Source organism: Homarus americanus, unplaced genomic scaffold, assembly GCF_018991925.1.
Source record: "Homarus americanus isolate GMGI-L3 unplaced genomic scaffold, GMGI_Hamer_2.0 scaffold39209, whole genome shotgun sequence".
NCBI classification, from domain to species: domain Eukaryota; kingdom Metazoa; phylum Arthropoda; class Malacostraca; order Decapoda; family Nephropidae; genus Homarus; species Homarus americanus.
Genome location: NW_024724020.1, coordinates 23,121 through 43,390, shown reverse-complemented (window position 1 = coordinate 43,390; position 20,270 = coordinate 23,121).

The window sequence follows — 20,270 nt, the reverse complement described above, 5'->3', positions numbered from 1 at the left end:
ATTCAATTGATAACTCTAATCGTGCAATTTTGGGTGGTAGATACACAGTCGACCCTTGTTAAAACGGACCCCTTTAATCCGGATATCGGATAAACCGGATGAAATTTGAGTTAAGCGAGGGACTGTCCGTGTCAAATTTCTGGTTCTGGGATTGTCCGATAGATGGCTTGCGCACGCCAGACCGCCAGTCATTGTTGACTTTTAGCGCCATATTCGAGTATCAGTGTTGTGTTGCCCTGCAATTTTCGTTGATATTTCAGTGATTGGGCATCTTTCAGCCTTGTATTTTACATCATGTCTTCAAGGGTGAGTAATACGCCGAAGAGGAAGTATGTGACCCTTTCTGTGAACCAGAAACTGGAACTTATAAGGAAGTTAGAGGCTGGTGCTTCGGTGGCTAGAGTTTGTGACGAGTATGGTGTTAAAGAGCAAACAGTTTCGGACATACGCAAGGCTAAGGACAAACTCACTGCATTTTCTTTGAAATATAATGTTGATGCAAATTCTAAGTCATCATCTGTTGGTGCAAGGAAGCGTATGAGAGTGGCAAAAGATACAAATCTTGAGGAGGCAGTGACGAAGTGGTTTATGCAGCAACGATCCTGTGGTAATGTCGTCCGTGGTGTAGAAATTCAAGCTGCTGCTGCTAAGCTAGCAAGTCATATGGGCATCGAGAATTTCGAAGCTAGTGACGGGTGGTTATGGCGATTTAGAAATCGCTATGGAATGTATAATAAAATTACCCATGCTTGGAAAAAACTTCTGTACAATGTGGAGGTACAGTAGAATATGATTTCGAAGGATTAGAGGCAAGGGACTTTCATCGTATCCTTAAGAGGGCGGGCGAAAATGATGTCACAGAAGACGACATCAGAAACTGGCTAGAAGACACAGAGGGTGACCCTGGATACCAAGTCTTAACAGAAAAAGAAATAGCGGATGAAGTTCTCTTTGGTGACAGCAGAGATAGTGAAGATGAGGAAGACGACGAACCATTGCCCAAGAAACCCAAACTCTCTGTTATATGAGAATCCATTGATAATGTCATTTCGTACATTGAATTGTCAGCAGAAACTGATGTTCAGCATTACTATCAACATATTAGAGCCTTTAGGGAACTCATTATCCAGAAGCAGCATCAGCAAGGTAAACAACTGAAACTCGACTCATTCTTCAAGCCAGTTTGTCTCAACCCTGCTGCAGCTGTTGAGCCTGCTGACAATATTAATGACCCTCCTGCTGCTGACTCAGGCCATCCTCAGTCACCTCAGCCTTCTACGAGTGGGGGACAAGGACCAGTGGAGCATCATAGCTCTACTCACTCCGAATGACAAGTTATCACCTCTACCCCCCACTTCCACCACATCAAGCTCATCTGTCATCTACCAAAGGTAAATGAAATTAACAATTTACGGTATTAACTTTTTTATTTTTACATATTGTAATGTTTTATATTGCTAGTTATATGATGTTTACAGTAGTTCCTGTATTTTTGTTACTGTGTATCATGTTCAGCGTACAGTGTATATATGGTACTGTATTTCCAATATCATATACTTAGGCCTATGCAATATTAACCCCTAAATCGGTTAATTCGGACAATCGTCTAAAACGGACACCCTTCCCCCCCATTACTCCGTTTTAACGAGGGTCGACTGTATTTATCATGAATCAAAGTTTGTTTACATTTGCTTAAAGACCCAGCTTGAGAATGGTCAGTGAGTTGGTGCGTGGGCCTTCACAACACAGCCTAGACCCATGGTGCTTAGCTCAGCCTGTCATAAGATTTTCAAAATCCATATTTTTGTGTCTAGTTTAAGGTAATGTAATCTGGTGTGACTCTTAATGGAATTTCAGAAAACTTTTATTGGGGGAATAGAATTTATCTCACTTTAGAAGTTACGGTAGTCAATTCTGTACATGATGTTCTCCTTCAAGTGTTTGTCTTGTTCTCTTGTGTTTGATCTAGAACTTAAGGAAACTATTTGGGGAATCTGTTGGTTGGCCCATTCTGGATTGGGTCATTCAATTAAAAGCAGTATACTGTACTTTTATTAACACCAAATCTTTGCTACCCCATCACCCAGCAGTGTTGTGACCACCTCTGTGGACGTGCCCCAAAGCCTATTTATCCCAAGTGATGTATCCCAGAAGGAATTGAAAGGGGTTGACCCTGTTTCTTAATTGTTGTCAAGCCTTGTTATAAAGTTTGCTTGTGTTTCTCGTGCAACATGTATCTTTGTGTGAATTCGTGTGTTTACCGGGTATTTATGGGGTGTATTTGACCTATGTTGCTCAGATTGGATGAGCATGGATTATGTGTTTCTTTTGCTATTTTACCCCTAAAGGGGGATTTGTGAGATACATACTAGGATGATACTTTGTGTGCATGCTAGTAATGTATCTCAGTCACATCTGCACCAAATGAGGCCAAATATCTTAACTCCATAACCGCAGGTTGTTAGTGGCTGATCCAAACCCTAGTTATTAATGACTAACACTGTATGGTGGCTTTTGTGTTTTGATCTGACTCAGTTGAAGTTACTTGGGTTACTCCACATTTAATGTTTGATGGAACACTTACTTGGTTCATACAGTATTAAGAGATATCTGTCTTAACTTATTTTTTGTGACCTGGCTTGGGGATTTTTTAGGGTCCCTGCTAAAGGTAACACCTGTTTTGGGCGACCAGAATGCTTTCTTATATGGGCTTTTGTTATAGGGGAGATGCTAAGCCTTCTTCCTGTTTAATGTAGGAAATGTGGTGATTGGGCAGTACATGTAATTGATACAGCACAGTACAGTCGCTACATCTTTTTTGAGTCTTGTACTTGGCAAATTATTTACAGTACAGTTTTGTAATTAATTAGCAGTTATCTTTGAAACCCTTGGCTTACTGGGTTTGTATGGGACCATATGAATGTGTATTGATGCATTCCTCTCTTATTACAATAGAGATTTCCTCTTTTTCTATATTCATCTGTGGTTAAGTGTGGAGGCCAAATAAAAAAATATGTCTACATGGACTCTACCTTGGGTCTTTTCCAACTGGGTACATGTCAGGTGGTTTCATTGTGAGCAAGCAGCTAATCCCACTTTTTCTGTCGAGGTATAATACGTCCTCCACATGTGCTTGTTGTATTCCACAAGAGCAGTCCAAAAGTTTTTCCTCACGAAAGATCCTAGGAGGGGCTGGTGAGATATTTTTCTTCTATTAATAATGGTCATATTATTGATGAACAAGCTGTGTGCTTGTTTCTCTTGAGAAGGGAGAGGGGCCAATGTGAAGTTGGTTAGAAGGGCTAGACTTCTTGCCTCTGGCTAATTGTCTCGCATTACAAAAATCTTTCCACAAGTTCTTTTAGACTCTGTCTCTTTTGTTTCTTACTAATGCTAATTTAATAGTTGCTTTGTAAGTCTTTATGGTCACATACTGATATTCTTATGCTCCATAGCAATGAAAGTACAGTACTGTATTATTATTTGTTACCTTAATTCCTTTAGATCCACTTGTTCAATATCTTATACTGTATACACTTAATTTACATTAGTATGGATGTGTGGGGAGATACTCATGTACAGTATAGTATTTTAATGTCCTCTCCCTTTCTTTAAATGCTTATATATTTTAGGTCATACTATGGTACGATAATGTTAATTGTTGTCAGTTGTGTGTTGTTTAGTTTGGTTTCTTTTATGGTAACCCAATCTTTTTAAAATACAATACAATACAGTACAGTACAATACAGCACAGTACAGTACAGGTATTAGGAAAATGTTTCTAACAATAAAATACAGTCAAGCACAATAATGGTCTATACACTACTGTATTGCACAAGGGTTATGGTCAGAGCTCATTGAGAAAGGTCACCCCATGCTATGAAACATATACAATTTTAGTGATCACTACAGAATTTTCACATAAAGGGATCATCTTTCTTCAGAGGCCACTTTACTCCCAACCATCTTATTCTACTGACAATTGTACTGAACTTGAGGCTAAAGTCAAATGTCAAAGTATTTTCCACCTTGTGACATCAACAATTATGATTCAGTTTTAACCAAATGTTCGCATCTGGTAAGTCAAAATCTAGAATATGCATTGCACTTTTGCTCACCATCAAACAAAGGTAAAGGTCAAAGGTTAATTGATAAAAGTTATTTTCTGACTTACTTTATCTTCTTCACCACTGATCGGCTCGTTAGCTGGTCAGTGAGTCATGTCTCTGTTACGCACTGTTGGCAGGTACTGGGCATGTATTGGTTCCAGAATGTATCTGTGCCTTGCAACTGCAGTTTTCATCCTGTCATTATGAAATTATCCCAGTTTTGTTCAACATTGGAAAAAGGTTGAACAGTGTTCAGTTGGCTGCTGCACATCAACCCCAACTCTGCCACATACTTAATACAGCTTCATAACATTTCGTTTGTCATATATTTCCTTAGTTTATTCTGAACAGTACTGTATATATATTGACTTAATTGCTCTAATATTTACTGTCAGAGTGGTTAAGAGACTGTTATTGGTTAAGTTCAATATGAGATATACTTTTAACTGGTCCATTTAGTTGTGATCTGTAACAGATAATGATTCTGATTTCAAGGTTTGTTGATAAGAATGGTCTACTGTAGTTTCACAGTGTCAGCTGCTGTAGACTTGAAACTGTACCCTGTTGCAGAAGTTATTGGTAGTACAGTACACTACAGTATAGAATTATGTGTTTTTACACATTTCATTTACTGTATTTAGTTGTTGTGTGGGTGCAGTTGGTCATCTGTTAAGCAAGTGGAACTAGAAGTAAACCTTTACAAACAGTGGACAGTGTTGTTACTCATGACTGGATACTGATTTTTATTTTTACAAATGAGCTCGACATTGCTTGCAAGTTTCTGTAGCCTATGATATTAAATTTGTTTCCTCAGTTACTGTTTCTTTGTCCTTATTCATCTTTTATTCATGGCTCAAGTCTATAAAACATTTTAATTGAATATTACAGTTCTGATTATGTTGTCAGTCCTAAATTGACCCATTATAAACTGCTCACCAAATATGTATGTTTTCTTGTGATTATCATCTCACCAAACATCACCACCTACCGGTATACAATAGTGTACATGATTGTGTGATAACCTGCTCTACAAACACCACACCACCATGTTCACATCTTTCCGTGCAACCCACATCTTCATGTTGGCCAGGCTTTGTGTGAAATATAACAGAGTCTAGGACTGCTTTTTGTGTCCTGGTGGTCTAGAGGTAGCGTTCCCCGGTCACAGTCGTGGACCGTGGGTTCGAATCCTGGCGGGGTGAGGTGTTGATTATACAGTATATATATATGTGTGTGTGTGTGCGCGCACAGTATAGTCTGCATTTACGCGGTCAATTGAACTCGTGGAGGTCCGCGTAAAATGAGAAACGCGTAAACGAAATAACAGAACATGTGGGATTAATTGAAATAGAGACTGGGCCGACCCCCAAACTCCACTTTTTCCGACAATGCGTACGTTGCAGTAAAAATAGTATCTTAATTTTATAATGGTATGCACACACACATAATATAGAAGAGAAATATCAATAAGAGAATAATATACTGTACCAGGTGAAAGAAAAATCAAGGTTTAACACTTCATTAGTAGAAGAGATGGGTCGGCATACGGGAATGGCGGCTGGTTCCGATGCAGAGGGCAGATTAGTTGCCCTCCGGTGAATCACTATCACTATTCACAAAGGTTTGCAGGGCCTCCCTGACAAACACCTCAAAGTCCATATCCTCACTGTCATTATCACTGACTTGGGCTGGCTGTGGTGGGTTGCGGGCGAGACTAGCATTGATGTTGTCGTGATACATCTGGACATACGGCTCCATAATTTTCTACAGAAGGTTATTAGACGCTTCATGCCGATGCTTGACTGTGTCTTTGTTAAGGATGAGATTGATTTTCTCCCCCAACTCAATGACTTCCTTCACATAATCATGGCTTTGTCCAGGTTCAAGATTTTTTGGGGTGGTGGGGGTCCAAAGAATATGAAAGCAACACTTATTTACTGCTCATATTTATTGAAGGGTTAAATGTTGTACTCTGTATAGACAAGCAGAGAGAGAGAGAGAGAGAGCAGCCGAACTGCCGGATGTAAACAAACCTTAATTTCCCGCGGCTTTTTTTTTTTTTTAAGGGGATTAGCCCACCCGGGCATAGGTCACTGACCCACATTGGGGCCTGAGGGGCAAAAATTTAATACTCCTGTAATAATAATAATAATTCAGATAAGTAAAAAAACTGCCTATCTACCTATTGGACAAACTAAAATCGTTCCGGACCACGGGAGTTTCCTGACCACAGAATGCCGGACTACAGAGGTACAACTTGTATATATAATTTTTTTTTGGGGGGGAGGGGCCCTCCACCTGGCTGTAAATTTAATTAGTTACACACCTGTACAGTATATGATTAAGATACAGTGCAGTAAATGCTGTACATAAATATGAAGATGAATACAGTAGTTCAGATTTAACATAGAACTGTTATGCTTCAATTGATATGAACTGTGTTGAATTTTTTATCTTTTCAGTATGACTTATTTGCCACTAAGTATGATAATAAGACTAATTACAATAATTTCACCCATGAGGCACAAAGCCATTAACCTGATATTATTACCCAATGAATAATATTACCAGCCTCTTCTCAGTATAATATTATGTCTTCTGGTCTACCATATTGAAGGGCTGAAAATGTACAGTACGTTTTATAATATATATATATATATATATATATATATATATATATATATATATATATATATATATATATATATATATATATATATATATATATATATATATATATATATATATATATATATATATATATATATATATATATATATATATATATATATATATATATATATATATATATATATATATATATATATATATATATATATATATATATATATATATATATATATATATATATATATATATATATATATATATATATATATATATATACACACACACATATACAGGGATTAGCCCACCCGGGCACAGGTCACTGACCCACTTCGGGGCCTGGGGGGGGGAATGTAATAATAATAGCAATAATAATTAGTTCAAAGTAAATCGAATTTATAATAGAAAATTGAAAATAAAATAATAATAATAACAACACTAATAATAATAATAATAATAATAATAATACATAATAAAGAACCATAAAGAAAAAATTAAGAAAAAAATTAATTGAGAAGCGATATTCAATGGTCCCTCGGTTAACGAACACAATTCGTTCCAGAAGGTCGTTTGTTAATCGAAAATTTCGTTAACTGAAACCATTGTTTCAATGGGATTTTGGTTAGGTAATAGGCTTCAGCTCACCGAAAATTACATACAAACTAAAAATAAATGCTGTAAAGTACACTTACTTTGAGGTGTGCATGTACAAGGCTCCTGGGTGATGATGATGATTATGGGAATTAGAAGTGGGGTGGAGGAGAAGGGAGAAGAGAAGGCAGTGGGGGTGGAAGAGAAATCACCCCATGCTTCATGCCACCATTTCACCCATAAAATTTTAAGTTCACTAGGTGTAATTCAAGATTATTTTCCTTAAATCAACACTGCACTGTATTATACATTGTCAATATGTAAAATAAATTTCAGAATGACCAATAATTGTACTGTAAAAACATAAAAATAGTTAATGTTCAAGAGAGTCTCAATCAAGATGCTTCCTCCACTGAGCAGAGAGACAAACTGACGCCATTCTGGGTGAGTCAAGTGGCTGTTTGGCGCACTAAAAACTAGTTCCCTGTACTTCAATTATTTAAATAATTGTTAAAATAACTAAAAATTTTAATATAAGACTTTTAAAATTATTGAATAGTACAACCTTCTTGATATTACTCAAATGGTAACGAATTTAAGCCCTAAAACCGATTACTGTATTGGCGGACTAATACTACAGCTGGTGAGCAGGCAAAAACATGTTGGGAAAAATTCGTAAGGAATTCGTTAACCGAAATTTCGTTAACCAAGGAGTTCGTTAACCGAGGGATCACTGTACTGTACTGTACTATGTATGTTGTGTTGTCAAAATTAAGAGAAACAATTGAGACCCTGCAATTGTGTGTAAATGAGACAGAAAGTCAGATCAGCAACCTGGGACTTGGTCACAATTTTTGTGATGCCATATGGCAGCAGGGTCTACCATTAGACAACACATTATGTTTCCAATATCTTTCCAGGCGGTAGTACCTCCCTGTTTGGTAACAGCGTACTACCTGAACTATAGTACAGTACAGTATGCCATTGTACTGAGGGGGGTTACCTGAAGCAGCATGAAATGATGTCTTGGTATAAAAATATATACTGTACAGTACTGTACAGTGATTGTTTTTGTGATTTATTTATTTCAACTTTAAATACAGTACTGTTTTTTCTTTCCTTGTTTTGTTATTGTAAATTTTGTGAGATATTTTCGTTGCCCCAATATCTCCAGAACACCTATTTTCTTAATTTTTTTGTTTTCATGATACTGTATAAGTTTTGAATAAGATATGAGTTTCAAATAGAATATGCCTTGACAAGTTGACAGCCATCAGACAGCAGGAGCTCAGCCCTGGGATATAGCAGATGGCTGGCATGATTACCAGTAGTTACCTAAAGGCTTAAATTATACTGAAGCAAGTTTATTGTGCTTGTGTTAAAAGGTTCCCAGGCGACTGTATTTTTAATATTTTTGTGCAGAAATTGTACTCAAAGAATTGTTTTTCAAGATTTAATTTATTTTATGGAAATTATAAACAAGCAAACAAAAAACATGTATTGTAGCTGGAGTTGACCTTGCAGCTGAAAAATACAGTACAGTATATATCAATTATCTAAGTGGAATAACATTTGTTTATTGTATACAGCATGAGGTGTGACAAGTTGAAAAGGCTACATTTTCCTCAGTTCCAATAATACAGTACAACCTTTTCTTTGGATAGTATTATTACCTTCCTACATGAAAGGGAAGGGGGGGGGGGAGGATATAACAATTAAGAAGGATATATGAGTGTCTGTGAGGCTGTGTTCACCATCTGTTAACTTTGTGTCTGCTATATTTCTCCTTAATGAAGATAAATACCAGGTAATGCAGAAAATCATATACTGTATACGTATACAGGTACGTACTCTCAATCCCCATAATCCTTATTGTACTGTTTGAAGGGAAATTCAAATTGGATACACCCCATTTCGTCACCAATATCAAATCCGTTTCATCACCACTAACAGACCGTTAGTCGCTGGTATTAAAATGACAAATTGTAAGTTATTATTTTACACGAATTGAAATTACACATGTACAGACGACTCGAGAATTCTTGTGTTTTATGATACATGAATATTAATTATTTAATAAAGAAAATGATTAAATCATTGGTAAAAAACAAAATACAGAGCAAATAAAGGTGATTTGGCACCAGTGCATGAACCCCTGAGCAGCAAAGAAAACACTCGCTCTATATTGTCCACCCGTTCTTCACAGAGAAACCTCAATGGTTGATTTGCAATTACAACTAGTTGCTTGAGCACAAGCTAAAATCGTGCACAAGAAAAGCAAGTCATGACAAACAACTCCATCTCTGGAAGCTGTGGGATGAATATGAAGAAAAAATATCACCACTTCTAATTTCCTAAAAAATTGTCGGTGTCTTCCAAGTTTACATGTGTAATAACAATGTTTTTATTTATTTTATTTACGTATTATTTTTTTTACTTTAGTCTTTCACTTATTGTTTAAGTGAGATGATTGCCAGCATATTAACAGTGTTTTATTTTTGTTTTGATTTAGTCTTTAACAAATTGCTTAAGTGAGATGCTTGCATGATCCAATGTACTGTTATGACGAGGCCAATTTCATCATATAATTTTGTAAACTAGGTGTTTTGATTATTTTCTATCCTAAGTAACAGTTATTTTGGCAAATTTAGTGAAATTTTGTGTATATATTGTTGTATTAATTATGTATGAATTTTCTGGAATGTATTGCCCTTGAACTGGTGATGGGGATGAACACGGTGACGAAATGGACACACCCCATTCAAATTTCCTGTACTATTGGTTAAGGTCACAATCCAAGAAGAGGTCACTAGCCATTTCTTGTACGACACATGACCTTATCAAGTGATGGATGCCTCTGGTATTAAGGCTTAATCAAGGAATCGGTGAACATTATATCTGGGTTGGGGTTACGAGCTCTTTCCTGTTTGAACTGTGACCTTAAGCCAGCAGGTAAAGAGGAAAGGGAGGTCATGAGCTTAATACCTGAGTAATTTATTTAACCAGTACAGTATTTACTTATTTATCTATATTTTTATATGAAATCATTACTTGACTGTATTCCTGTTGATGAACTTAAACATTAATGCCTTTACAATGTTTAGCACCAACTCCTGACATATTTAAATTGCCAAATTAAGTGATTACATAATACTTTGTCCATAACCTTTAAAATGTACAGCTTTTGAATACTCTCAGGTCACATACAAATATTTAATAGTGTTCACACAAAAATAATTGCCATTACTGTACTCTATCTATGTGATGTTGCCATTAATGTTTTATCGGTGTTAAGTGTATCAATATTTTATTGAGTTCTTATGAAGTGTATTTGATTAATTCCCTCACATTGTATTTGATTACAATTACAGATTTTCTCTTAACAACTTGATGTGCTCTAGATCTGCCCCTGGTGTTGATTTGGAATCACCCTGAAAATTAGACCCCCAGCTTGTATTACCTAAAGATTAACCACCCTAATGGTAACCCAATTTGACTTCACCTAATCTAACCTATCCTAGCATTATCTAAACTAACCTAACAGTTTCTAACCTAAACTAACTATATATATATATAACCTAAACTAACTATATATAACCAAACATTATCTAATCTAACCCAATCAAATCTCATCTTACCTGATGTAATCTAACCTAACCTAACATATCTTTCCTCTCCCTCCCCAGTTGTAGCATTAGGGTGTTTAATCAACAGATACAATAAAAACCAGTAATCTTCAGATGATTCTTAATAATTATGCTTTGATGTACATTCAAGCCAGAGAGAGAGAGAGAGAGAGAGAGAGAGAGAGCAGCTAATTACGAAGGTTTGAGACATTAGTTTACGAGTTTGTTGCAGGGGTGTCTGTCGAAGGGAGTGCGAGACGTGTCGGGTAACAAGGGGGGTGAGGTGGGGGTTCGTAAACTGATAACCTGAGTTGATGTTGTTTATCTCTTGTGCTGATTTCCTTTTATCTCGTGGCAGTAAAAGTGATAAACTGTTATCAGTGACATGGCGGTTCTTTTTGTTTGTTCTGTGGGTGGTAGAGTGTGTTCTGTGGGTGGTAGTGTGTGTATTGTTTGTTCTGTGGGTGGTAGAGTGTGTGTTGTTTGTTCTGTGGGTGGTAGTGTGTGTATTGTTTGTTCTGTGGGTGGTAGAGTGTGTATTGTTTGTTCTGTGGGTGGTAGTGTGTGTTCTGTGGGTGGTAGTGTGTGTATTGTTTGTTCTGTGGGTAGTGTGTGTATTGTTTGTTCTGTGGGTGGTAGTGTGTGTTGTTTGTTCTGTGGGTGGTATGTGTATTGTTTGTATTGTTCTGTGGGTGGTAGAGTGTGTATTGTTTGTTCTGTGGGTGGTAGAGTGTGTATTGTTTGTTCTGTGGGTGGTAGTTCTGTGGGTATTGTGTGGTCTGTGGGTGGTAGAGTGTGTGTTTGTTCTGTGGGTCTGTGGGTTCTGTGGGTGGTAGTGTGTATTGTTTGTTCTGTGGTAGTGTGTGTATTGTTTGTTCTGTGGGTGGTAGTGTGTGTTGTTTGTTCTGTGGGTGGTAGAGTGTGTATTGTTTGTTCTGTGGGTGGTAGTGTGTGTTCTGTGGGTGGTAGTGTGTATGTGTGTTGTTTGTTCTGTGGGTGGTAGTGTGTGTATTGTTTGTTCTGTGGGTGGTAGAGTGTGTATTGTTTGTTCTGTAGTGTTTGTTCTGTGGGTGGTAGTGTGTGTATTGTTTGTTCTGTGGGTGTGTCTGTGGGTGGTAGAGTGTGTATTGTTTGTTCTGTGGGTGGTAGTGTGTGTGTTCTGTGGGTACCATTTTGTTCTGTGGGTGGTAGTTCTGTGGGTGGTAGTGTGTGTTTGGTTCTGTGGGTCTGTGGTGGTAGTGAAAGTGTCTTTGTGTGGGTGGTAGTGTGTGTATTGTTGTTTCTGTGGGTGGTAGAGTGTGTATTGTTTGTTCTGTGGGTGGTATTGTTTGTTCTGTGGGTGTGTGAGAGTGTGTGTGTTTAGAGGATGTTCTGTGGGTGGTAGTGTATTGAGTGTGTATTGTTTGTTCTGTAAGTGTGTGGGTGGTATTGTTTGTTCTGTGGGTGGTAGAGTGTGTGTATTGTTTGTTCTGTGGGTGGCAGAGTGTGTATTGTTCTGTGGGTGGTAGTGTGTGTATGTGTTTGTTCTGTGGGTGGTAAGTGTGTATTGTTTGTTCTGTGGGTGGTAGAGTGTGTATTGTTTGTTCTGTGGGTGGTAGTGTGTGTATTGTGTTCTGTGGGTGGTAGGTGTGTATTGTTTGTTCTGTGGGTGGTAGTGTGTATTGTTTGTTCTGTGGGTGGTAGTGTGTGTATTGTTTGTTCTGTGGGTGGTAGAGTGTGTATTGTTTGTTCTGTGGGTGGTAGAGTGTGTATTGTTTGTTCTGTGGGTGGTGGTAGTGTGTGTTTGTTTGTTCTGTGGGTGGTAGAGTGTGTATTGTTTTGTTCTGTGGGTGGTAGTGTGTGTATGTGGGTGGTAGTGTGTATTGTTTTGTTCTGTGGGTGGTAGTGTGTGTATTGTTTGTTCTGTGGGTGGTAGTGTGTGTATTGTTTGTTCTGTGGGTGGTAGAGTGTGTATTGTTTGTTCTGTGGGTGGTAGTGTGTGTATTGTTTGTTGTGGGTGGTGAGTGTATTGTTTGTTCTGTGGGTGTGTGGTGTGGGTGGTAGTGTGTGTATTGTTTGTTCTGTGGGTGGTAGAGTGTGTTTTGTTCTGTGGGTGGTAAGAGTGTGTTTTTGTTTTTGTTTGTTCTGTGGGTGGTAGTGGTAGTGTGTGTATTGTTTGTTCTGTGGGTGGTAGTGTGTATTGTTTGTTCAGTGTGTGTGTAGTCTGTGGGTGGCAGTGTGTATTGTTTGTTCTGTGGGTGGTAGTGTGTGTATTGTTTGTTCTGTGGGTGGTAGAGATTGTTTGTTCTGTGGGTGGTAGAGTGTGTATTGTTTGTTCTGTGGGTGGTGTGTGTATGTGTGTTCTGTGGGTGGTATGTGTGTGTAGTGTGTGTAACATGAAGTGTGTATTGTTTGTTAGTGTGTAGTTAGTGTGCCATTTGTGTGTTGTTTGTTCTGTGGGTGGTAGAGTGTGTTTTGTTTGTTCTGTGGGTGGTAGAGTGTGTTTTGTTTGTTCTGTGGGTGGTAGAGTGTGTTTTATTCAGTTAGCCGGTGGCAATATTTCACTTAACCTATTTTGGATAACATTTGTGATTATTCGTTTTTAACAATGACATTTCAGAGATTATAGTTATTGCCATTTTGTTTTTGTTTTCTACAATGCTTCTTCATCATGGATTAAGATACAGTACTGTACTAATGTGTAATTTAAGAATGCTAAGTTTTTATAAATTGATTGATTGATTGATTATTATATTTTCAGTAAAATGTCACACAAGTTTACATTTGGTTTGGCATGTATAGTACAGTACATAGACAATGTAGATACTATGTACAGTTCGGCATTCGTATAGAAAACGCAGGTACAGGTACATTACTATAAAAGTGTGCAAAGACTGTGTAGGTATACAATTTCCAATGTACTGTACCTAGACAGTGCATAGTTACAAACAATTTATAAAGTCAGTATGGGTGTACAAACAATTTATATAGTCAGTATGGGTGTACAAACAATATATCTAAACAGTTCAGGTGTACAAACAATGTACACTCACTAAAATATTCTTATGCACCTTGATGGGGCTATACAATATGACACACCGGACCAAGAAATGCATGTGTGGAGCCCATGCAGACCTGTGGAACCTTGGAAAGGGGTCGCCAGTGACACCATTCACTGTGATTGGTGGTCATGTTTCATTATACAGGCAGTCCCTGAGTTATGACCATCCAATTTACGGTCATCTGCACTGACGAACAGGATCCCAATACTGTACAGTACATTCATTGCAGAAATTTGTGAATAAAATTCAATTTTTACATTATTTTCATTATTCTACAGTATATTGTTTAACATTATTTTATTTGCAGTACAGTATTTACATTATTTGTAATGTATGGGATATTATTGTTGTTTTGTTTGGGTAGGGTTGTGCTTTAACCTAACCTAAACTATGGAATTAGCACTGTTCTGACTTATGAACAAATCGACTTATGATCAGGGTCCTGTCGTAAGTCGGGGACTGCCTGTTCTGTACTACGGCCAAAGCTGGGAGGATACTTCAGTTTCTCAATGTATCTAGACAGTGCAAGTATACAAACAAAGGTAAACAGCACATTAATTCGGTCAAGGATAGTCAACAAAGCCATCAGATGCTTATTCCAAGAGAATCCTTTCCTTAGGCTTGGTTACTAATAATTAATATTAGGACTTTGACCAATGTGATCTCTTGCATTCATGTCGAGAATAAACTTCCCCATCTTGTTTTGAATAATTTGTAGTTTGGCTTTTAGATTTTGTTTAGACAATTTCATGATGAGCAGGAATAGTCCAAGTGCCCCTCTAAGCAAAGATTACCATGGGCACCAGCTAACCGATATTTGGCATTTCTGCAAAGGAATTTTAGTACGTATTACTTTATTTACTACAGTATACAGTACTATCTACAATTAATTCTCCAGTTTAAGATTAAAGAGATAACCCTGGGTATATCACTGAGGTTGCAGTTAAGATAGGTTCACTACCACCTAGTGCATTAAATTCACCATTCTTTGAGTTTCCATTTTGATGGAAATAATGTTGCTTCAGTCTTTCCAAGGTGTAGGGATACGTAGTTTGTTGTCACTGAGCCATTGTTTGCAAGACTCCAGTTCTGATGGTAATGTTTTACCACTTAAAAGGGCACTGTCGTCAGCATACAACAAATGTTTACAATTCATAATTATGGGCATGTCATTTACATAACAAAGAAAGAGCAATGGTCCTAGGATACTCTCCTGTGAGACTCCACAGGCTATCACCAAATGTGCTGATTATTTGTTTGATTTTTTGGGTAATGGTAATTTGTTTCTTGTTTTTATAGACTTAAACCATTCAACATATCCAATGCCAAGAGCCTGCAGTTTTTCACTAGTATATCATAATTCACTGTATCAAAGGCCTTTTGTAAATCTTATGGCACAATCCCTGTTTAATTTCCATGATCAGTTTGGGTCCTGATATGGTCATTGAGATGGATCAAGCCGGTTGGGTGAGAAGCTCTGAATACTACACAGGATTCTAACCAGAATGCAATTTCTGTACCTACATTGGACTTGTAGTTTTTCTTATAGACAGGTGTTACTATGGCAAATTTATGCTTATCTGGTACAGTTTTGGTAGTGATTGTATAGTATGTTACTGGTGTTTTCATTTCAGAGACAGACATCCTTAAAATCATAACTGGAATGTTATTAATACCTGTGCTCTTGTAGGGATCGAGCTTATTTAACTCTTTTACACTGTGGAGTTCAAGACAATCTGGAGTGATTTCTTTCTTTCTGTTTTGGGATTTAAAAGCATCTGATACCACATTGTAGTTATTTGAGGCTATTGGCAGCTTATTGACTAATTCAGAGGCAAGTATTGTTTAGAAGCAATTAAAGTGCTGTACTGAACAGTAGTTTGAAACATCAAATTCATGTGACAGAGTTTGTTACTGTAGTTAGATCTAGCACTAAGTTAGAATGTTCTTTTGGTTTATGATTGTGTCCAAGGGATTTTAGTCCAGATTTTATTTATTTTATTTTTTTATGTTCCTCAAACATACTCTACTGGACTGTACTTGTATTGTAATTGTGCTCACCTTTTTCTCTGCACTGTTTCTTATCCTACAAAATTCTTTGTGACTCTTCATCATGTCTTGTCTCTCTTAATCTTACTGCACTGTATCTGTGTTTGATCCAAGGTGGTCCAGTTTTTATCCTTATCTCCTTTAATGGTGTTACATCATCAGGAACATTAAAACTAGGTTTAAATTCTCCAAAGCCTCACTTAACATTTATCTTCACATAGTTTGGTTGTGTTTATTACTCTTGCTGTACAGTACTGTAGTGTGTATGGTACGTGTAGTTCTAATTCCTGTAATTCTGTTTTGTATTTGAAGATATGTACTGTACTGTATTTATCGTTTTCTGATTTAAGAGTATTGTGGTGTTGGATAAGGGATATTTTACACTGCTTAATATTAATCATACAACACTTTTTCCGGGGTTATAACTGCATGTTTTGCTATTCCTCAGGTGTACCCTGTTGCCATGCTTGTAGTGTTCATTATTGTTGTGTATACTGTACTGTGTTTTTGTGTAAGGAAAGCTCTGTTAGATGGGGATTTCACATATAATGGATCTTCGATGTAAAGGACTTTCATCTCTATATAGTTCGTTAGATGGGGGTTTCACATGTAATGGATCCTCGATATAATTTTCTTTTATCCTCTTTGCCACTGATCGGCTCGTTAGCCACTTGGGTGGTCGGTCACGTCTCTGTTACGCACTGGTGGCAAGTACTGGGCGTGTATTAGCTCCTGAATGTTTTTTTTTTTTTTTTTTACAGGGAATAGCCCACCAGGGCACAGGTTATCAACCCACAATGGGGCCTAGGGGGCGAGAAAATAAAAGTAAAAATAAATAAAAAATAGAAAAGAAAATTTCTATATTAATCTGAACCTGCTCCAGTGTTGGTCAAGTCTGGTCTTGAAACAGCTTCACTCAAGTGCTGTCACAACACTGACAGGTTGTTCCAAGAGTTCACAATTCTCACTCCGAAAAAAATGCCCTCACAGTTTTCTGGACTTGCAGCTTCTTCAACCTTGAGCTGTGACCCCTTGTGGGGCAAACGTCCTCCAGCTCCAGGCATGGATACTCAACTGAGTAGTGCCCTTTGAGATGTTTATACATCTCAATTAGGTCACCCCTGCCCACCTGTAGTATAAGCTAGGCAGTTGCAGGTGCTCTAATTTCTCTGAATAGCTGAGGTGCCAAAGTGCAGGCACCAGTTTGGTGGCTCTCCTTTTGACGTTTTCAATCAACTGACAATCCCTAGCATATCTCAGGGACCAGATAGGGTGACAATACTCCAGGCGGGGAAGCACCTCTCTCTTGAAGATCGTTAAGCGGGAAGGACCATCTAGATATCTGAATGACCTTTTTATAAGGCCTAATAATTTAGTTGCTTGATTTACCCTCTTCTTACAATGGCCCAAGAACTTCAGTTCATTGTCAACATACACACCCAGGTCCTTTTCACATTCAGTCTCTCTTAATGCAGTTTCTTGGTCCCGTTGGGACATATGATAAGCCTCCTTACTATTGGTATGACCCAGGTGCATTCTCTTACACTTTGTGACATTGAATCTTAGTTGCCATTTCTTTGACCATTCTTGAAGCTCAGAGAGATCTTTCTGTAGCTCTTCACAGTCTGTTTGGTTCTTAATTTCCTAAATAACTTGGCATCGTCCGCAAACATTTGTATGGAGGAGTGTATAGCTTCTGGCATATAATTTATGCAACAAACAAACAACAGTTACACGGTTACACATGACGATTTCGTACCATTAATCACCTCTCACTGCTTGTGAACATGCAGAAAATCTCCGATCCACACTAGGACACTTCCTCGAATCCCATACCCTTCCAGTTTAATTTTCAGCCTTTCTTAGGGTACACTATCGAAAGCCTTGGCAAAATCAAGGTTTCTATTGTCAATATTGCCACCCTGTTCCAGAATTTGGGTTCAAACATCCAGTACCTTGAGTAATTGTGTTAAACAGGAGCGTCCCTGCATAAAACCATGTTGGCACTACTTTACAAGGTCGTTTCGTAGTAGATGTTCCATCATGGCATCTCTTATAATGCTCTCAAGTACTTTACACACTTATGTACTTGTATACTCATGTTTCTAATTTCAACTTTGCATAGCGGTAAAACGCCTTTGGGTTTGACTTGACCTCACTTGTAATCTGCCTCTGGAACTCTTTTTTGGTCTCTACTACACTGTGACTTTGCTTGGTTCCTGGATCTGGCATACATCCCCTGTCCTGCTCATCATTTGTCCTTACCCATGTCTCAAAAATTTCTGAGTTTTCTTAACTTTGTTGACCGCCACATGGTTCGTGTGTAGTGGTCTCCTTGTATTACTGGAGGCACTGGGTTTGGTCTTGGGTATGCATTTCTCGATCAAATGGTTCACATTACTGGCTATGATATTCAGAGTAGTGTCTGCATTCTTATACCCTAGTGAGTCAGGCCAGTGGATTCCCTTCATCTCCTCCCTCATCCCTTCGTAGTTACCCAAGTAATATTTGTACCTTTACCTGGTTTTGTCATGAACCGAGTAACAGTTAAAACTGAAAGACAATGTTACATTTTGACTGGTGGCAACTTGGGGTAGGTGTTCCAGCTTGGCCACCATACCCTCCTCATTAGTTAGGATGAGGTCCAGTGGTTTGGGTGTTTGCTCCCTTCTGTAATGAGTCGGATCTTTAACATGTTGGGACAGAAAATTGTCTCAGAGTTTCTACAAAAAGAGTAGCGGGGCTATTTATGTCATTTGGCGTGGTTTCATTTCTCCAGTCGATGTCGCCATAGTTAAAGTCCCCCATGACAAGAAGGTGGCTCAGGTTGAGTGCCTTTCCATTGTTAATTAACACTCTTAAGTTCCTTTGGTTTAATAAGCTACAATTTTGGGATCTGTAGTTACACCCGACAATAAGTAAGTCCCCTCCCTTTAATTTAATTTTACACCACTTTGATTCTTCAAAAACATCCTCCCCCTGTACCCTCACCTGGCTGGCTCTAAGGTCTTGCCTAGCATAGATAACCACACCCCTCTTGCAAGTTGCTTGAGAAAGGTTAGTAAATGAGTCATATCTGTCTATATTGAACTTGCATTCTTCCAGGTCAATTTTCCTGTTCTTGTACGACAGTTCAACAACACTTACTATAATGGGTTGATGTACCTTCAGTAGTGTTTCAAACTCCTCTCTCTTATCAAGGAACTTGTCAGTATTAGTGTACATGACATTCAAGCCGAAATTTGTTGTTGGTAACTTCTCTGATCTTGGTAGTGACTCCGGCCTCCCTCCATTCTCAGCAGCTGCAGTGTTTGCTAAATACGTACTACTGTACATTGTGGGGGTGTGGTCAGAAATAACTCTCATCTCTATAGTTCGTTAGGTGGAGGTTTCACATCTAATGTGTTCTTGATATAGCAGACTCATCATTGCATCTTAGCTTGATGGTCTTCACACACAATTTCGAGTGACAGAAAAGTACTGTAGTGTGTGTGTGTGTGTTTTTTTTTTTTTTTTTACTGTACTAAGGACTAAACTTTTAAATGGATGGTCATAGACGAGATACAGTTTCTCCTCGACTTACGACGGGGTTCCGTCCCGACGACCAGGTCGTAAGTCGAATTGGTCGAAAAGGCGAAAATAATACATAGAAATTCTAAAATGGGTGTCTCTTTTTCTTCTCAGCACCACGAGAACTCTCACTTTTATGCTTGCCAGCCATTTTAAAGGGAATTACAAACGAAAATTTTGTTAGTACACAGCACAATCACTAATGTCGGGACTCGAAAATACGTAATGTGAAAAATATTTTATACGACCATGACCGGGTTGTCGTAAGTCGAGGAGAGACTGTACTGTATTATTGTTCTCTTTTATGCTGTTGATTTTTTCCTCTTTATTTCTTCCTTTTGTTGTTTTCCATTGTTTTGCTGCTCTTATTCTTGTTCTTTTCTTATTTTGTTCTTTTTGTTCTTGTTATTCTTGTTCTTATTCTTTTTTGTCATTCTTATTTTCCTTATTCTTGTTCTTCTCCTTGTAATTCTTTTTATACCTGCTTGCTATTGTCATTGTTCTTATTCTTTTTTGTTATTCTCCTTGTTCTTGTTCTTTTTATTCTTGCTCTTATTCTTGTTCTTTTTGTTATTCATATTCTTATTCGGGCGGTTGGTGTATCCAGTATTGTTCTTCTTCTTCCTGTATTTTATTTTATTTTTTACTGTGTTCAT